This window comes from Hyperolius riggenbachi, chromosome 9 (assembly GCF_040937935.1).
Source record: "Hyperolius riggenbachi isolate aHypRig1 chromosome 9, aHypRig1.pri, whole genome shotgun sequence".
In the NCBI taxonomy this organism is placed as follows: domain Eukaryota; kingdom Metazoa; phylum Chordata; class Amphibia; order Anura; family Hyperoliidae; genus Hyperolius; species Hyperolius riggenbachi.
The window spans coordinates 57646333-57654705 of NC_090654.1; the positions used below are offsets into that span (position 1 = coordinate 57646333).

The 8373-nt window shown below is 49.3% G+C and overlaps 1 long non-coding RNA gene across 3 annotated transcripts in view; it reads right to left on the reverse strand.

The window, feature by feature from the left end:
- LOC137532394 (uncharacterized) overlaps window positions 1-3595 on the reverse strand; it is a 95339-nt gene extending 91744 nt beyond the window's left edge. For 2 of the 3 annotated variants that reach the window (XR_011023916.1, XR_011023914.1), the window contains exon 1: window positions 3183-3595. This is a non-coding gene — a long non-coding RNA (uncharacterized lncRNA). The remainder of the gene's footprint in view (window positions 1-3182) is intronic. The other variant, XR_011023915.1, reaches the window with a different exon arrangement.
- Between the last annotated feature and the right edge of the window lie 4778 nt (window positions 3596-8373).

Here is an 8373-nt window from a genome sequence, read left to right on the forward strand (position 1 = left end):
ATAGGGGGGTATTCAGAGAGAGGGAGGGAGGAAGCAGTGAAGCTCCCGCATGCCTCATTACCGCGGCTGGAGCCTCGATCAGTTTTTCCGCCTCCATTATCTGCCCAGCCGGCCGGGATTCAAGAGGGGGGGCCCGGGACAGCGGGAGGGCCCCCCCAAATCGGGAGAATCCCGACCAATCCGGGACGGTTGGGGGCTATGCTACTGGGCCCCCTATTGGCTGTGGGATTCCTCATTATCCTCCCAGTCCCGCCCATTTTTCCACTGTTTAGCTCGGTAGTCTGGGAGTGCTGGAAATCTGCAGCCATGCACATTCTTGATCATATTCCTGGGGCTAGGAGCATTCTGCGCAGGTACAGTGTGCTACTGGCCACAGAAGCACCATGGGGGAGGGGCCCACGCACCCATATATACACATTGGATCATGACTGCGCCCAGTCATGGCTTTACCCATTCCAGCCAGCGGAGGAACAAAGCAGCCCAGGAGGTCAGCGAGGGAGCCCACAAGCTTCAAGGGGCTAGAGGAAGCCCCAAGTATAAATGCTTGTACACTTGCAAGAACACCGAGGATCAGTACAGAAGGAAAAAAAACAAAACGGGGGGGGGGGGGGGGTTTAATGAACCCCGCCATAAGTGAGGTTTGCAACTCAGTATGCTGTTGGGAGGCCAGGGGTTACACCATTGCTTACCTACTGGGGGCTACTCGTAAAGCCTCCATTCCATGTGATGTTCACTATCCCAACCAACCAGAATCCTACTGTAAAGCCACAGCCCCGGCTATAATGCATGCCAGGAGATGCAAGCGGCAATATATACTGGGAGCTGTAGTATGCATTGCGGCCAGGAGCACACTCTACAGCAGAATTCTTTTAGGTGCGGCAAGCTACAGCTGGCAACCATCACAGGGACAAGGGGCTACATGAACAGTACTACAGGTAAGAAGTTGTGCTCCCCAAACCCCCATCAGCATACTGAGTTCCAAACCTCCCTTATGGGGAGGTTCATTTTGGCAAAGAATAAAAAAAAAAAAAAAAAAAAAAAAAAAATTCTACAGGTGCACGTGAAGGAAACATGAGGCAAATGAAATCAGTGTAGCTTTACCTGGGACTTCCTGCAGCCCCGAGAAGTCTGTGTCCCTCGCCGCAGTTCTGCTGTCACCCATTCATCCACTCCGTATGGGTCAGCGGCTTCTGTGCATGTATGGGTGCATGTCTGCACCGCTCATGGTCCCGCTTGTGGCCAGGAGTGTTCTGCGCAATAGTACTGCATAGAATGCTCCCAGGCAAGGCAGCACAAGCATCACCACTCCGTATGGGTCAGCGGCTTCTGTGCATGTATGGGTGCATGGCTGCACCGTTCATGGTCCCGCTTGTGGCCAGGAGTGTTATGCGCAATAGTACTGCATAGAATGCTCCCAGGCAAGGCCACACACACACACACACACACACACACACACACACACACACACACACACACACACACACACACACACACACACACACACACACACACACACACACACACACACACACACACACACACACACACACACACACACACACACACACACACACACACACACACACACACACACACACACACACACACACACACACACACACACACACACACACACACACACACACACACACACACACACACACACACACACACACACACACACACACACACACACACACACACGTGACAGCAGAACTGCAGGGAGGACTACACAGACTTTCAGCACTGAAGGAGGCTCCAGGTAAGTAAAGCTAAACTGATTTAAATGAACTGTAAAAGACAAATGAATTAAATTGCTTATTGTTTACAAGATTCATTTATTATAGAATATTTAGTAAGCGTCTGCCCATGATAAAATCTTTCCTCTCTCTGATTTTTATTCTGAAATTTATCACTGGAGGCTTTAGTTCTGCCAGGTGATCTGTATGGAATGTTAGAGAGTTCTATGCACAGAGGGAGATATTGCTTGCTTGGCAATAGGAAGCCATAATTTCCCTCAATGCAATGAGGATCACAGACAGCAAACTGTCAGGACCATATCATGATGGCATCACACTGTGGGAGGGGTGAAACCACAATATCAGTCATAAAGACAGCAGGACAGCCAGGAAATGTGCATTATTTAAACAGGTCAGCCTCCATATCCTGCTCACCTTGGCTTTGCCTCATCTATAATTTAAAAGGACAACTGCAACAAGAGATATGGAGGCTGCAAAAAGTATTTTCCCTTTAAACAATACCATTTGCTTTGCTATACAGCTGATCCATTTGGTTGCAGTAGTGACTGAATCACACCAGAAACAAGCATCAGATAATCTGTTCAGAAGTGACAATGTCAGAAACACCTGATATGCTGCATGCTTGTTCAGGGTCAATAGCTAAAAAGATTACAGGCAGAGGATAAGCAGGATAGCCAAGAAACCGGTATTGTTTAAAGGGAACCTAAACTGATAAGGATTTTTTCTTTTAAAATACCAGTTGCCTACCTCTCCTGATGATCCTGTATCTCTAATACTGTTAGCCACAGCCCCTCAACAAGCATGCAGATCAGGTGCTCTGACTGAAGTCAGACTGGATTAGCTGCATACTTGTTTCAGGTGTGAGATTCAGACACTACTGCAGCCAAAGATCGGCAGGACTGCCAGGCAACTGGTATTGTTTAAAAGGAAACATCCATATCCCTCTCAGTTAAAGGATACCCGAACTGAAATGTGACATAATGAGACAGACATGTGTATGTACAGTGCCTAGCACACAAATAACTATGCTGTGTTCCTTTTTTTCCCCTTTCTCTGCCTGAAAAGAGTTACATATCAGGTATGTAAGTGGCTGACTCAGTCAGGAAGTGACTACAGTGTGACCCTAACTGATAAGAAATTCCCCTTTTTTACCTCTTTCTTGCTCTCAGAAGCCATTTTCTGTTAGGAAAGTGTTTTATAGTTGGGATTGCTTATCAGTGAGGGTCACACTGTAGTCACTTCCTGTCTGAGTCAGGACTGAGTCAGCCACTTGCATACCTTATATTTAACTCTTTCAGGCAGAGAAAGAAAAAAGGAACACAGCATAGTGTACATAGACATGTCTATCTCATTAGGTCACATTTCAGTTTGGGTATCCTTTAAGTTTCATTTAAAAGCAAGTGAGTGAGCTCAGCTACTTACTGTGAGGACAGCTGGGACAGGAGGCTGGCTTCTGCTGCTGGCCCTGGTGGAGGAGGAGGAGGCATGGGGCTGGCTTCTGCTGCTGGCCCTGGTGGAGAAGGAGGCAGGAGGCTGGCTTCTGCTGCTGGCCCTGGTGGAGGAGGAGGAGGCATGAGGCTGGCTTCTGCTGCTGGCCCTGGTGGAGGAGGCAAAGGATGGCAGGCAGAATGGAGGGAGGGAGGCAAGCTGTGAGTGCTCCAGCCAGACTAGATCAGCTGATACCCATGCACAGTATGGAAGTACTACTCAAAGCTCCCACCTTTTCACATAAATTCCACGCCCCCTGCCAGTGATTGGTCAGGGCGGGGTTTCGTGTGACAGGCTCAGCCTCAGCCAATAAGGATAGCTGCAGGCTGAGCTAGATGATGATGATGATGATGTAAGCGCCAAACCCCACCCATAACACATTGCCAACCACCTGTTAATTAAAAAACTTTCTATAAATAGTGTTATTTTTTCTGTGTCTGGGATTTCAGTATGAATAGCTGCAATGCCCATAAATATGCCTGCAGACAAGACAATCCCGCCCCTCAGCCCTGCTAAACCAATCAGTGCAGCCTAGCCTCAGCCTTTGTCCCTCCCATTGGCCAATGATGTCGCCAGTTTCTTTTTCCCTCCGTATTGGCCCCGCCCCACATGTGGTAATCTCCTGCAAGCAGCCAGAGAGAATGGAAGGACGAGTGTGTGAAACAGGAGGATGTTATGTGAGTGACTGGCGTGTGCATATCAGTGTTGTGTCTGATCACGCTGCTCTAGGGCTGCATTTCCACTTGTGCGGTGGGAATTGTTGCGGGAAAAATTTGCATGCGGATACGAATTTCGCATGTGGATCTATGCGAATTTTCATATGTATGCGAATTTAACCATGGCAGTGCTGGTGTGATTTTCCATTGTTTCTATGCGAATTCGCATGAAAATTCGCATACCCAAACCGCATGTGAATTTCCTATGAAATACATTGTATGCGATTCGCATAGCGGTATGCGAATTCTGATGGCTCTGCCATGCAAATTTATTCTGCACAGAAAAACGCAAAGGAATCCTGACAAGTGGAAACAGTCCCATTCACTTGTATTGCTATGCAAATTCGCATGCGAAAAACGCATGCGAATTCGTTATAGTGGAAATGGGCCCTAAGGATTACGCTGCCGCGCATGCTCAGTATCAAAATCGTGTAGAATTACATTGCATCACGTGACATGTCCCCTGGAGGCTTAGCACATGCGCAGATGCAGTATTTTTAAGCTGCCCCTTAGCTCCACATGCTGGCTGCATAGTGCTTCCTGTATTGTGCTTCCTGTCCTGTTGTATTGGCTGGCTGCAGAGTACTTTCTGTGTGGTGGAGGAGGTCACTCATACCTCCTAACATTTCAACTTCACAAAACGGGACACAGGCCACACCCCCTAACCACATCCCAAAAATCCCTAGTCACGGCCACCATTTTTAAAAAAATAAATATTTGTATTTTATTATTAATAAATTTTACTACTGAAAGGGGGGGGGGGAGCGTGAGGGTGCTCGTGGGTGGGGAGGAGGGGAGAGAAAAACCTGATCGAGGGACCAGCCGCGGGGGATGCCGTATGCTATTTGGGATGGGTGGCCGCTATTTCTCCCTCCCTCCTAATGTGCCCTCCAGTGTCCCCCCTACAGAGATAAATGCGCAGCAGCGGAGCGGCCTGTCATAAATCTTACCAATGCCTCTCCGACTACCGGGACCTCATCTTGTCTTCTCGGCTTCCTGTGACGTCACAGGAAGCCGGAAGTCTAGAAGAGCCAGATGCCGGTAGACGGAGAGGCAATAATGACAGGCCGCTCCGCTGCTGCGCATTTATCTCTGCAGGGGGGACATTGGGGGGCACATTAGGAGGGAGGGAGGGAGAAATAGCGGCCACCCATCCCACATAGCATAATGCATCCCCGGGGCTGGTGCCTCGATAAGGTTTTTTTCCCCCTTGCCCAGCGGCCAGGACACAAGGGGGGGGGGGGGTAGCGTGGGATGGCGGGAGGGGCCCCCCAAATCCGGACCGTCCCGATGAAAACGGGACGGTTGGGGCCACTGGTGACTGGAATGATGGCTGCAGCGCTGTTTCCTGGGATAAATCCTGCAGACTGGACTGTAGCTTTTTTGAAATGTTGCTGGCTGCTTACAAGTTGAGGACATGTGATGCAATGATTCCCTCAGGGAAGGAGCCGTCCGGTCTGGCTGTGCTGGGGGTGCCCTCTGCTGCCTGTGCATCACTTCAGCAATATAGACCACATAACGTGAGTACTATGTGTACTGTGCCTGTCAGTCACTGTGGTGGTCTTACTGACATTCACCATCATACCTCCCCATCTCTCCCAGCCTGTCATCAAACACAGATTCTGACACATGGAGACACCTCTGTACCCCTGTCTGATGTACATCATTACTGACAGTCCTTGTGGAGCTCTGTCATCTTATACTCTTGCTGGTACATGTAGACCCCTCTTTTTTATCATACAGCCTTACTAACACATCAGTCACATCACTTTGCCCCTAATTTTCCAGATGTAGCCACCACTGTGCCCGTTATGTGCCAGCAGCAGTCTCTAATGTGCTATCAGCAGCCACCACTGTGCCCCTTATGTGTCAGCATCAGCCACCCCAGTGCCCCTAATGTGCCAGCATCAGCCACCCCAGTGCCCCTAATGTGCCAGCATCAGCCACCCCAGTGCCCCTTATGTGCCAGCATCAGTCTCTAATGTGCCAGCAGCAGCCACACTGGTGCCCCTTATGTGCCAGCATCAGCCACCCCAGTGCCCCTAATGTGCCAGCAGCAGTCTCTAATGTGCCAGCAGCAGCCACACTGGCGCCCCTTATGTGCCAGCAGCAGCCTCCCCATTGCCCCTAATGTGCCAGCAGCAGCCACCCCAGTGCCCCTAATGTGCCAGCAGCAGCCAACCCAGTGCCCCTAATGTGCCAGCAGCAGTCTCTAATGTGCCAGCAGCAGTCACCCTGGCGCCCCTTATGTGCCAGCAGCAGCCACCCCAGTGCCCCTAATGTGCCAGCAGCAGTCTCTAATGTGCCAGCAGCAGCCACACTGGCGCCCCTTATGTGCCAGCAGCAGCCTCCCCATTGCCCCTAATGTGCCAGCAGCAGCCTCCCCATTGCCCCTAATGTGCCAGCAGCAGCCAACCCAGTGCCCCTAATGTGCCAGCAGCAGCCACCACTGTGTCACTATGCCAGCAGCACTTACTTAGTGAATTGAGGCCTTTGTCTTGTGATGATGTCACCAGCCTCACCTTTTCCTGCTGTCTGTTTGGGCTGCCCCCAGAGATTGCTCAGCATGAAAGATAAACATATAAAATCATGCTGCCTTGTGAAAGTGAAGCTTTTGCCACAGCTGTTACATAAAAAACAAGTAGCCGGATCTGGCGGTGTACTTGCTATCCACATGGTATTTATTCTGTTGTCTGGATAGTGTAATGGTTAAAAGCTCTCTGCCTCTGACATAGAGGACTTGGTATCAAATCTTTGCTCTTCCTGCTCAGTAAGCCAGCACCCATACAGTGAGACCTTGGGCAAGACTCCCCAACACTGCTACTGCAGCGCGCCCTAGTGGCTGTAGCTCTGGTGCTTTGAATCCACCAGGAGAAAAGTGCAATATACATGTTGTGTACGTTGTGTAGTGCATTTTCCCTCCTCCATTTCTGAATCAACCAGAAATTGATTAAAACAATCAGTATGTGTATGGCTAACTTTACATAGTCTTCAGTGAATCGTCTGGTCCGTATTTACCAAGTGGGCAGCTAGCACAGTTGACCCTTTGTAGCTTAAAGAGAAACTCCGACCAAGAATTAAACTTTATTCCAATCAGTAGCTGATACCCCCTTTTACATGAGAAATCTATTCTTTTTCACAAACAGACCATAAGGGGGCGCTGTATGGCTGATATTGTGGTGAAACCCCCCCACAAAGAAATTCTGAGTACCTACTCTTGGCAGTTTCCTGTCTGTGAACCCTGTTGCATTGTGGGAAATAGCTATTTACAGCCATTTCCAACTACCAAACAGCAGCTACATCACTTGCCAGCAGTAAAAATGTCACCATGTGATAAATGTCAGAATATAAATCAGGGATTTAAAATGGGCAAACACTGACTAAATCATTTATACATAATTATTGTAAAAATGAAGCACTTTTTTTTTATTACATTATTTTCACTGGAGTTCTTCTTTAAATATTAAAATCACTTACCATGCAGGTCCTAGTTGTGCTGCCATAACTGCTCGGACCTACCAAGGTGCCTGTGGTCACTGGTACAAGGACATTACATGCATACATACTGTATAAATAAGCTGTCAGATTTGGGCGCAGGGTACAGCCGACAAACTGCACACCCAGCGTTAAATACTATTCCCAGTCCATGTCACCGTGAATAGTGGGGGAAAAATGTAATTGGGCTTCCAGCTACTTCTGACAGCGCCCAAGCTGTCATTCCTATTACGGATTAACCCACTATACACACTAAAGGTGGCCATACAGTAATAGATGGCCACCAGATCGACCAACAGATAGATCCCTCTCTAAACTAATCTGATCAAAGAGGGATATCATTTTGCCCATACACTGCACACAGGTTTGAATCGATTTCAGCATGAAGTCGATTCAAAACCTGTGGAGCCGCCGCCTGCCTCGCTGCCCCTGGGCCTCCCCACATTCGGGCTCCCCTGGACAGCATTAATAACATCAGCTGTCCGGCTGGCGCAAGTCCCCAGGATCCGTGCTCTCACTTCTTCCCCTCTTCCCTTCCTGTGACTAGCGGGAGTTCATAGAGTTGTGGGCGCTCTACTGTTTGTACTTCGGCTAGTCACAGGCGCGACAGGAAGGGAAGAGGAAACAGAGCAGAAAGTGAGACAGCATGGACCCCAGGGAGTCGCACCGAACAGACAGGTGATGTTATTGCTGCCGCTATGCTGCGTCAGTCGTCGCCAATTGAACACCGATAGCGACGCGCACCTGACCAGCCAACGATCGAGCTAAATTTTCCGCCGGGACCGATCGACTGAAGTCAAATGTCAATCGGTCGTTTGCATTAGCGATTTCACAGCAGATTCGATCACAGTGATGGAATCTGCTGTGTATCGGTGGGAATTCGACCCAGTGTATGGGCTACTTAAGACCATTTC